This window comes from Taudactylus pleione, unplaced genomic scaffold (assembly GCF_031769625.1).
Source record: "Taudactylus pleione unplaced genomic scaffold, aTauple2 ptg000395l, whole genome shotgun sequence".
Lineage (NCBI taxonomy): Eukaryota > Metazoa > Chordata > Amphibia > Anura > Myobatrachidae > Taudactylus > Taudactylus pleione.
In genome coordinates, this window is record NW_028284796.1 from 4445989 (window position 1) to 4458067 (window position 12079).

The following is a 12079-nucleotide window of genomic DNA, read 5'->3' on the forward strand; positions in this document are numbered from 1 at the left end:
TTATTATAATTTAAACTTTAATGGTGTGCAGCTTACAAATATAACAACGGTGGCTTGTGTGCTAAGTGATTGAGCCATGTCACTTGAAACTTTTAAATCAATGCCTACAGTACACTGAGAATATTTATGTCTTCCTCAGACAAAAGTGTTTAGACACATGGGACAATCTCTGCAGCTTTATTACAGGGCCCTTCTGTATTTATGCAGTGGAAGCAGGTGGTGGGGGGTTGTTTTGACGAGGTTACTGAGCTCCTCCTATCTTCACCCCAGCAGCAGCAGCAACCTGATATACGTCAGCCTGAATTGTATGCATTTCACTGCTGCACCATGAGGAAGAGAGTGCAAAAGCTATGCCAGGAACAGCGTGTGCCACTCTGATTTCCAGACATGAGCCTCCTATCTCATCGCTTGCTTGCTTTCTGTAGAGGCAACATGGGCTAAGTGTCAGTTTGCTCTGCAGCCTTTGTTCTTGCTTATGCATTATTGCTTTAAGACTGAAATAGGTGGGGAATGAGCTCACAGACTGTTATATTTAATGTTACTCCTGATTATTTGGACGCTGACTTTGGCTGGGGAGTGACATCATCTGATTAAGGATGCCTTACTGAGGACCCTGTGCAAAAACCGAAATGATGGTGCTGTGCTCTTTGGCTTCTTTCTTCATCTGCTCTATCCCCAGACGTTTCCAATGGGCCTGACTAGCAGGAGCTGTCCAAGGTGCTGGAATGCTCACTGCTCTCTGTGGTGGAAGAGGACGGATTGCAAAGCTAAAGAAGAGACTGGTCACAGTTTATTTGGGAAGAAGGTAGGCACTCTCTTTGTTCCGCTATCCCTGATTAATCTACACTACAAAAGCATCAACAGAAAGCAGCAATCAGAGAGGGAGAGGGAGTGCAAGTCTGCCGGCTGGCACAGGGGAGGGAGTACACCATGAGCCAGCCAGACTGCTTTCTCTAAGTAGGAATGAGACACATCATTTACTGAGGAATAAGCCATTTCTAATATATTGCGATTTATTTCATATTTTCTTTTCCTATATATTTTTGCCTCTTCAGAGTATATTCAAATGAGGCACCACGGACAGCTGAGTGTGATTGCATTTGATTGTGCTGCGATTTTCTGTGTAGTAAAGTGGAGAGACAGTATCCACGCTCTTCTCTGTTGGACCACAGATCAGGGTGTTATTGGCACACACCCATTATCTATGCGCTCATATTGTTGCATCTGAATTTAAAGAGGAAACATTTCATTTTATTTACTTCTCTCAACCAACACTGTAGCTAACTTTAAAGGCCAAAGCCTTTATTGAGAAGATTAATAGGATACCATCATCTAAGGATGCGAGATTTGACATTGTGGACTACTTCATGGTAAAATGCACTTTAGCTGAAGAAAGACAGTCCAAATTTAAGTCTGCTGTATGGTGCTGAAATATCCTTTCAGATTGCACTGAGACAAACCCTGAGGAAGGGCTTCTGGTGATTAAAAGTCACATTTGGTTATAATACAGCTCGACTAGACAGTTGTTGTTTTCGGTATGTATACTATTTATGCTTATAATAGTAATAACGTGTCCCTGGAGCTACACTTCACCTATACACTACACGTACAATGTAGCAATGACATAGACATACAGTAACAACGTCCTTGATATTAGAAGTCTAAATGCATTTAGTACTTACATTTATTTGTCATTTTGCCTTTTGAACATATTGTGCCATCTGTTCTTAAGACATTTATTATGTGTCATTAAGCGATTCGTCATGTAGTAATATCACTTTTCTATACTTATATGAGAAGAGCAGTTTTTCATTCATCTTTTCTATACAGACATATCCTCTTCCCTCACCCTACCTTTTTACCAGCTGGTAAGTTGTTTTGCTTTAGGATATTATGAATAATGGATGATGGAAACATATGTGTTCATTTTAGTCCGGTATGGATCAGTTTATTTAGAAGTTGGAATTTCTGGAAGAAGAAAAAAAAACAGTATTGAAGAGAATGATGAAGATTGTGCAGTAGATTCTTAATTGAGGCCATAAATAAAGTGTTTATAATGCTCCGTGTGATCATAAAGGCAGATCAGGTCAAGTGTGGATTGTTTTCCTGTTTCATTTATCTGTTGTTGTACTTCTGACATATGTACAGTAATGTGCAGTAAAACCATAGTACTTGCAAGGGATTACTTCATGTTGCCCGGCATGGCACTTCTCATGTTTATGTGCTAGTAAAATTAGTAAAAGGCATATACACAACACAAGTCACATTGCCTATGCACATTGCATAGTGTGTGCTGCAGTTTAACAGGGCATGAAAGTGCAACATCTGTTTAAGGCGCTACCTACCTAAACTGAACTTATAACTTAATGAGAGTCAAATGAACAGTTTATGGGAAGGAATCACACAAGTCAACTAGGCAAAGGAAATAGATAACAGGTGTTTTTATATCAAGTGTCAGATGTGTGGGTTATGCAATAATAAAATAATTTATCACAACTTTTGTTTAAGATGCTTGCCATTTATGACATGCAATAAAAACAATGTTAAAGAGTCTTTAACTGAACTTTTAAGCTGACATTAAAGATCTCTTGCATCATACAAATTCTGTGTCAGAATACAAAGTAGGGGAGTCCTCAAGCTTGTCTATTTTCCAGCCCTGTTAGCTCATATAAACATCTTGGACACACAGATGAAATCTTGTTTTGGAACTTTTGCTGATGTCACTTTTGCACAACTGCTTCCATATAATTATGCATGTAGAATCCAGGCTGTTTGTCGGCAAAACCTGTTCTACAGATGCAATGATGGATGCATGACCTCATTAAGAGGCAAAAATGTACTCTGCTCTTTGCGTTGCTTCTCTGCCATAAATGGGCTATAATATGTCTAAATATAAATAAAACCTTTACAGCATACAGTATAATGTATCGTAGCACAACATTCAAGCTTCATTATTGAAGTCTGTGCTTTGTGCATAGAGCAGGTGCTATGGAAATATTAGGGAAATTAACTCCAACTGACTCTATTCAAAATAGATGCGCACAATAAGAGTTCATGTAAACTACTTGAATACTGTCCTACCATATGATGCATAATAATTCTAAAAGTACCTTTTTATCAAGTTTTTAAGAAGAGATGAATAAGGGGTAAAAAAATAGCACCTCATAACTGGGGCATTTATTATGCCATCTAATGATGTATTATTTTGAATTCTTTGACACAAAACCTTTGCCATCTAGTCTTTATTTCTCAGCTTCAGAGCAGCAAGTTATGACTTTATGTAGATATGTCCTCTTGCTTCTTTGCTGCGTATGTGGCAAATCGCGCTACGCATGACGCAAGGCGTGTGCCCGCGAGTGGATAAGTACACTGCGTTCGCACCCGCAACTCTATAGGATTGCATGGTGCGATCACAGTGCACGCTATAGTGTACCGTAGCGTATGCTGCTGCGGAAAATCACATTGGACCTCAATCAGAGCCACTCACTGCTGGAGGGCGCTCGCTCTGAATGTGGGCGTATTTTTTTTTTGCCGCTCACAAAGCTGTGGGAGACCACCCACAGCTTGTGTGAGCGGCCAGGAGACCATTGCGATAATCACGACCATCGGGCTTGCGACGAGACCCTGGGCTAGGGTATAGCTGCCACAAGCCCGAGTGGACTTCCTGCACTAATAGAGCAGGAAGTCCACTACTGACATCACTAGTGATGTCAGTAACCCCTCCCAACAAATGCCAGGCATTCCTAAGGGAACGTCTGCGCTTGTCCGGCCACCCCTACCCGCCCACAAAATGGGGCGAGCTGTCAATCAACATCGGCAGCCACCCCATCTTGTTGCGAGCCCCGTAGCAACTGAACTTCAGTTGCTCAGCAGGGCTCGTGCATGCGCACGCCAGTTGCGGCACATATGCAGGGCATTAACATCGATCCGCTTGCGAGCGGCTCTGAATCGGGCCCATGGTGCGATGCGTGTGCATGTTTGTAGCGTGATCGGCAAGGATCTAAGAGGACACATCTGTATGTCTAAAAAACATGATTAAGCATCACATATAGTGCTCTTAGCGTTCAGTCAATATCTGCATTAAGTACACGTGGGCTTTAAAAATTACAACAATGGTCCCAGTTCCAATCACTGGCAGTTGCGCCAATTAGCTCCGGCTTAAGTTTTTGCCAGATGACTGAAGGAAGAAGTTATAGGGAATCTTTTGCTGACATTATTTTTTATTCTATTGTACCTGATCAAATTAAATCTTGATGATAAAGATCAATTGTTTGGTTGTCCCCACATGTTGCAGTGCCAGTCATATTTAGTTGACAATGAAAAGACTGGCTGATTAAATGTACATACAGTATGTTATTTCATTATTACTTAAAAATGAGAGGATGTCAACAGTTCTAAGAATCTGTATGTACACTTACCTGAATTATGAAGTATAATTATTATTTATTACCGGTATAATTTACTTCAGTGATGCAGCACTGTGTTTCCAGCACAGTTACTGGGGCTGATTCTGAGTTGGAATCAAGCAAAAGAATAAACACAGGTACATTTGAACCTTGGTAAAACCATACTGCACTGCAGCTGGGACAGATGACAATTGTGCAGAGAGATTTAGATTTGGGAGGGGTGTATCCAAACTCAGATCTCAGTTGTAGTGTACACATGAAGCCGTCCAGCATTTGTGGGCTACATGCATTAGCAGCCAGTATTTAGCCTGCACGCAAAAAAACTGCTTGTATTGCAACATGGTTTGTCCAGTTACACAGTTTACAGTACTTGCTCTTTTCGTCTTTACTCCCTACTCAGAATTAGGCCCTACAGTATGCGTATAATACCTCTGGCACTTACTCTGGATTGGAGAGTGCCTGTGCAAGATACTGTAATCAAATGACTTTTGGCATGGTCCCACCTCATAGATCGCTCAATTTCCGGACATAGTATAATATATCAGTGGCACTAATGTAAGGTTCTATTCATTAGTGCTATACTCGTGGCTTTGCAGTATATCAAATAAGTTAATAGAAGTAAACAAAAATCAAACAATTTTACATGGGAACTGATCTTGAGATTCAGGGCTCGGGTCAATGATCCCTGGCACAACTAATACCACTGATGATCTCTGTTTATGTAGTAAATTGGTAATATTTAGATTTTATAATAACTTAGTTATCTGACATTAAAAAGCCAGTAAAATATTTTGGTGATGTGTGATATCTGGGAGGGTTCTATTTTCTACTATTTGTTGATATGCTACTGTACCTTCTATACTAAATGTCTGTCATTGGGACCAGCTAAAAGGTGTCATGGGTTCTGGAGGTACTGTATGCTGTCAAAAAGTCTTTGATAATAATGTCGACATTCGACATTTACAATGTCTACAGCAGAAGGTCAACAATGATCAGAATATTGACATTGGAACTATCAACACTGTCTTAAAGTCAACATTCCCATTAGGATTAGATGTAGCATTAGAGTAACCGTTGCGGTTACAATTAGGGATTGGGATAAAATATCACTAAAAACAGATTGCCGACATTACAATGATGTAGACATTACATCATTGTCGACATGCTGAATGTTGACATGGTGAATGTCAACATTATGCTCAAGTCAACATGTTAAATGTTGACATTACAACCATGTCAATATTCTCATGTTGACCTAATGAACGTCAACATTGTGAATGGCGAAATAATATACCCCAACCGTTCTGGTTGTTCTGTGTTACTGCCCTGAAAAACATTTATTTACATTTTGGGACCATATACAGTAACATATTAAACACATTGTGTATATATATATATATATATATATATATATACTGTATACTACATTTTAATTCACCACCAACACAATTTAACATAAATAGTAGTCATGCTGTGCATGAGCATTAAAATGGTTTACACTGTGTATGTATAGTGTAAACCACTTTAGCACATATACTGTACTGTACATGCATTTCTATCTGATTAGCCTGTATTCCCTACATTGCAATTGTGTGTACAACGCAAGTTGTCTCCTGTGTCAGAACTACCATGGGTGCAGGGGATGCAGCCGCAATGGGGCCCAGATGTCAAGGCTTCTCCCCTGGACCTCCACTACCCCCCTCCCCCCAGGTCTCCGTTGAGTAGCACATGTGCTGGCCACACATATGCCACTCAAAGCAGTGCATGGGGCTGGGGGAAGCCAGAGTGGCATTGCTGGGCCACTACCAAAATTTTGCTATAGGGCCCAGAGATGCATTGTTCCATCCCTGATTGCCCTAAGTCTTTATGGAGCCCAAACCAGTATTCCTCTACTACACAAGACACGTGGACACCCTTATATACAGTATTTGAGGGAATTTACATAATAATGGACCTGAACTTTCTCATATCTCATTTCTGTTTCAATAGAAAAGCCTGTTGTCACCGTGTCCAATGTGTGCAAGTAACAGGTTAATAAATATTAGGTTGCTGGGAGAAAACATCGGCTAGCAGTCACTTCATATTCACTTGTTAATGTACTCAGAGAACACTGAAATTAAAAACGCTATTGACTAATGATTCAGATCCCGTTTCAATAGATGTATTGGAGAACAGACCACAAGCACTACTCAACATTCTCATAAACTTTGATCTTTACCACTAATGAAGGACATAAACACACTTAACATAAGCCTGAAGTTGATGGTCTATCTGCTCATTTGTTTGTTACATATTATAAAGCACAGTGAACCTAGTGTATACTGATTATGAAGCATTTTAGAATTTCAGTTTAGCTAATCCTCTCATACAGTATATACATTATGTAGACTTTGCCCTGATTTGCATATTCTCTTTGACTGTGAAATCGGTAACTAACCACTTAGAGCTGGTGCCACAAGGGATGTTGTGCAGGCTATATCCTGTTAAGATAGAACATGTCTCTGTGCACTTTCTCTAACAAGCAGCATCTGTGCGTTCTCCTCATGTTCTGATGTCAGCACTCTACCATTATAACAAGATAAGCATAGGAAAACACTCAGAAACATAGGGGACATTTACTGTATAAAACAGTCACACAATTAACATGAGAGAAAACTGAGCAAAAAGGAATTCTAAATAAAAATTATCCACATTTAAGAAAATTAAAGTGCCGGTTTGCATAACTGTTTACCATGTTGTACTTAATCTACTCTAGGGTGACTAGTTATCAAATAGGGCCAAAATTACCTGTTGTTTTGGGCCTATTTACCATTCACAAAAATCATGGGCTCATCGAAGTAAAATATGGCTCCCCAGCAAAATTGGCTAGCAGTAGTAAGCACAAAATAATTATTTTAATGTAAATTTAAATGGGAAAGCCTGCTTAATGTTAATAATAAAGCACTTTTTCATGTTTACTGCATCTGCTGTCACCTTCCTGAGATAGTGATAGATAGCATAAGAGGACAGCCAGCGGTACGCTGTCCTTGGTAAATATGCCATAAGTAGCTCTCCCAAGCCTTACATGGTGAAGCTATAACGGATGAGCCCCTAAGGTGTAAACTGCCGGTAAAATATGGTCATCACCGGCTATGGGGCCTGATAAATAGGCAGAAGCTCTAACATCCCAAGAAAAATATATATACAGATATACATGTTTATCCAAACAGCTCATATTTTGCAAATGAGCATTTTCATGTCATATATATCACTCACTTACAATGAGCTAATATACAGACACCGACAGCCCACTTATATGCACATCACGATAACACCACCTATTACAATCTTAATTTTGGGGGGATTAACAACCCATGTATTGTGACTAAATTGTAATTTAAATGATTGTACTCCAATTGCAGTTTCAAACAGATACACCAGAAATTATTATCAGAAAAACAACTAGTCCAGTGTTCCTTTATGTGTTCCAGAGCTGTATAAAAGACTGGTTGCCACGTTTAATTGAAATTCTTAAAATAGGCAAATGGCCTTAAGTATCCTGCTAATTAGTTTAACACACCTTCTATACAATAAAATGCATACATACAGCACTTATCCCACACACATTATATTGGGCCTCATTTACGGCACAGTAAAAAATCCTTTTTGGTTATGTCACATGCGTCGATTTAATATAAAAGTAAAGTCCCACTTTACTGCATATGTCTGCAGACCAAGTTTGTTGGCTATTAAGTCATAATGCATGCACTGACAGTACCATCTAATTGTACTGTGGTAAAGAAGAGTATTCCTATGTACTGTGGTAAAGAAGAGTATTCCTATGCGCAGTTTACTAAATGTACAAAAGAAATACGTAAAACTGACAAAAGTAACACATGCAAACACGTAAGTAGAGGAAGGGGACATTTGGAATAATTTAAGCCATAAATAAGGATAAAGTGAACACTATTTTAGAGGAAAATGGAACAGTTACATTGTATTAAAGATGTGGTTCCAAGGTGTTAGGGGTTTGGACTTTGATATAATGTTTATATATTTTCCTAGTGCTCCTCAGCACATTTTTCCACCTCCTACAAACCCCGGCCCACTAGTTTACTAGTGCCGACATGTTTTTTGAAGCACCAAACCAACCAAAAGCATACAGTATGCATCTTGTGTGCTTTGTAAATTACTTCCATTGTGTCCAACACTATTTACAGCAGGGATGGGGAACCTCAGGCCCAGGGGCTGTATAAGGCCCTCAGTATCATTTGGTCTGGCCCTCAGAGCTTTTTTCCTTTTTGCCTAGAATAGCACCCTGCAGCCGAAATCAATGCAGCGTCCTTAGGGCGCTTTACATGGTCACACCGCTGCCCTTACCGCCCAGGTGCATCCTCAGGATGCTCTGGGCATTGCTGTAATCACTAGCGATTGTGGTCCTGCCTCTGTGTGACATCACATGGAGTGGGTGTGACCTGCACCAGGCCCGCGAATAATGTTCTATATATCAAAATGGCCCTCGGCAGAAAGAAGGTTCCCCACCCCTGATTTACAGCAATGTACATAGCTAAACCATGTGCCTTAAACCATCTTCCCCACAGCTTTCTGTACTGTATTTCCAGTATAAGACACCAAACATGACACTGTATCAACTTCTAAACCCATTTCGCACATTGTGTTACCCACTCTTAATATCCATTCAGAGGAATCCAGCACGTTACACAATGTTCTTTACTCTCGATGTTAACACTACTGCACACACCCCAGTAGGGAAGGGGGCTGATTACTTCAGTTCAACCACCGTTGTGTGTATTTTATAACTGCTGAGCTCTCAACTCAGAGTCACAGTTTAAAATAAACAATAAAATGTTGCCTTTTCTATTAAATGGTTCCATTTTATTTTATAGTGTTGTTGATAAAGTGTTGGTAATATTTTATTATTATTATTATTATTATTATTATTATATCAGTTAACACAAATGTATTAGTGTATTTAGGTTTGATGTATAATTTGCAGCTCACTTGGAAATATATTACTAAATACTATAGCATGTAGCCATTGAAGCTCAAACATGGTTGAACCTGTTTGCCGTATTCAAATTTAGGCCCTCATTCAGAGCCGCTCGTTAACAGCAGTACGCTCGTTGCGTTCCGATGTTGAATAACCGCGCATGCGTCGGTGTAACACTGCGCATGTGCGTACTGCAGATTGCGAGTTTTTTTGGACTCGTTCCTAAAATAGCGTACAGGAAGTGACCTGTCAAATGTGATTGACAGAACAGGGCGTTTTAGGGTGTTGACGAGGGTGGAGATGGAAAAACGCAGGCGTGGCGAGGCGTTTTTGGGGCGTACATACATTAGCAGATGCGAGCGTAAAATGTGTACGGACCGACTCCTACGTCACTGGATGATCCTCTTTCCCTTCCAAATGCTCGCACAGCTTAGGGTCTGGATTACTCGACCACATTGGCGATGGCCTTCTCCTCCGTCCCGGGACTCCACGATGTTGTTGCGATTAATCGCGGGAGGGCTGAAAAGCAATTAGTGTTGGATTGCGAACCGGCTTGGTATGTGTTTTGAAATCAGTTTTTTGGGATAGCACAAAACGTACGCAGGTGGAACTCAGAGCTGCTAATGTCAGGATGACACAGTCAATTTGCGTACATTTGGGGGGGTTTATTTGGGCAGCAATTTGGTGGTTAGGGCCTACTGTAACAATAACTTCATCATGTTTTCAGTTTCGCACCATTTTATTTGTGCCTCTTGAATTTGCCGAATTATATGAATTTTTAAACGTTCCTTAAAGAGCCCTATTTTTTTTTTTTTGTTTTGGCCGAGTTTTTGCCTTTTGGCCCAGGATTAAATGTAACCCATTTGTACAATAATTTCACAATCCAATGTCATTGTTTAATTTCCAATTTATTGCTCAAACAAAAAAACTTATTTTAAAAATTTTGGGGACATCTTTTTTGCCCAAAGATATGTTCCCAAATCAAACAAATTGGCCCAACATAACTGTTGACATAAACATACATCAAAAAAATAAAAACATTTCACAAGAAAGGAGAGGGAAGTTTTGACCCGAAAGGAATATGAGCCAATCACAGAAGGATTGTGGGAAAAGTCACCATTGCTGTCACCGTTTGTTCACCCGTTTGGATGGGGGAGGGAGGGCGCCAGACCGGGTCCGGGATGCCATCGGGCTGGCCTGTCCAGAGGCAGATGTTGTGGCCTCTGGACTAGGCACAGGGCTAGGCACATTTGGAGGATTGGCTGATGTTGTGCCAGAGGTGGAGGATCCTGATGTTCCGGCAGGAAGGGAGGTCGGCTCCACCATGTGCTGGCGAACGAGCTGCTCCAGGGCATTGGCGATGCGGATGTTGGCCCTGGTATTTTCCGCCAGGGCCTGACCAATGGTCTCGTTGGCCGCAGCATTTTGCTCCAGGGCCTCAGCCACCCGTAGCAGACTGGCGTCCATCCTCTGCAGAATCTCCGTATGGGAATCCGATTTGAAATTGAGTTCTGTGAGGAGGGCCACTGCCTGCGAGGGGGATTGTCCTGGACTGGCTTCTGCAGGGTCCTCAGCCGGATGTACTGGTTCCTCCCCTGCAGAGCCAGCAGAAATTCGGCGGCCAAGGCTCCCCTCTGGAGCAGACTAATCCGCCTGTGTCTCTGTTAGGAAAAAAGAGAAAAGCCTCACATTACAATCTACATATTGGCACAATAACATTTCAGAGTTGATGACATCCAAAGATTTACCTGGGACAACATGAGGAGCCGCAAAGTCTGGCATGTCCGTATCCATGTTAGACACGCCAAACACCTCCACAGGCTGCACACACCCCTGTGCCAGCTCTTCTAAATCCGTCAACTCCAATGACACAGGGGTGGGACCCCCACCTGTCCCCCTTGCATGCCTAGCCCTGTCCGCGAGTTTTTGTTTTAAGCGATATTTGAAGTCGCCCCATCTGTGGGAAAAAATGGAAGCCATTATCCTTTGGTTTAAAATGGGGTTTGTTTTTAGGGGGGGCAAGGGTTTACTTACCGCCGTTTGACATCCCGGGCTAGACGGACATAATCACCCACCCTATTGACAGCAACGGCTACCTCTTCCCACATTCTCCACTTCTGGCTTAGACTCATATTCCTGTCTGCCTGTGGCAGGATGTCCACACACTTCTGGATCAAAACCTCCATCTCCTTTCTTGTGAAATGTGGCTGCCTTTTTTTTTGGGCCGCTTTGGCCGGAATACTGGGCCCAGCAGCCTCTTCCATGTCATTCTCCTCACCTATTTGTGTAAATTTACAGAATTCACAAAATCACAACTTGCCTAATCTTATGTTTCAAATTAATCATTGATAGAAAATGCATGAAAGACTTACCGCCTGACTCTTGGCCATTTTTTCCCTGGTCTGTCGCCATGTCTGAGGTCCAAACAAGAAATACACCAGAATTTGAATGTGTTTTCGTGACGTATTTATACATGCGTCCTTATTTTGCGGCCGCATCATTGATTGTGCGGCCCTATGATCCCTCCTTAATTTGTGCGGGAAACGAAACACTATTTATGGCTTGGTGTGTCTCAAGTCGAGGTGGCGTTTTTGGATTGTTGGAGGTTATCTTGGCTGGAGTTTATTGATTGCGTAGAAAGGAGTTGGCGGTTGGAGATTCGTTTGTTGGTTAGATTTGCGTT

General features: G+C 41.3%; 1 protein-coding gene across 1 annotated transcript in view; it reads left to right on the plus strand.

The window, feature by feature from the left end:
- Nucleotides 1–332: 332 nt before the first annotated feature.
- NYAP2 (neuronal tyrosine-phosphorylated phosphoinositide-3-kinase adaptor 2) overlaps nt 333–12079 on the plus strand; it is a 234027-nt gene continuing 222280 nt past the window's right edge. Inside the window, exon 1 of the mRNA XM_088446262.1 lies at nt 333–1535. The gene's annotated coding sequence lies outside the window, so the exon portion shown is untranslated. The remainder of the gene's footprint in view (nt 1536–12079) is intronic.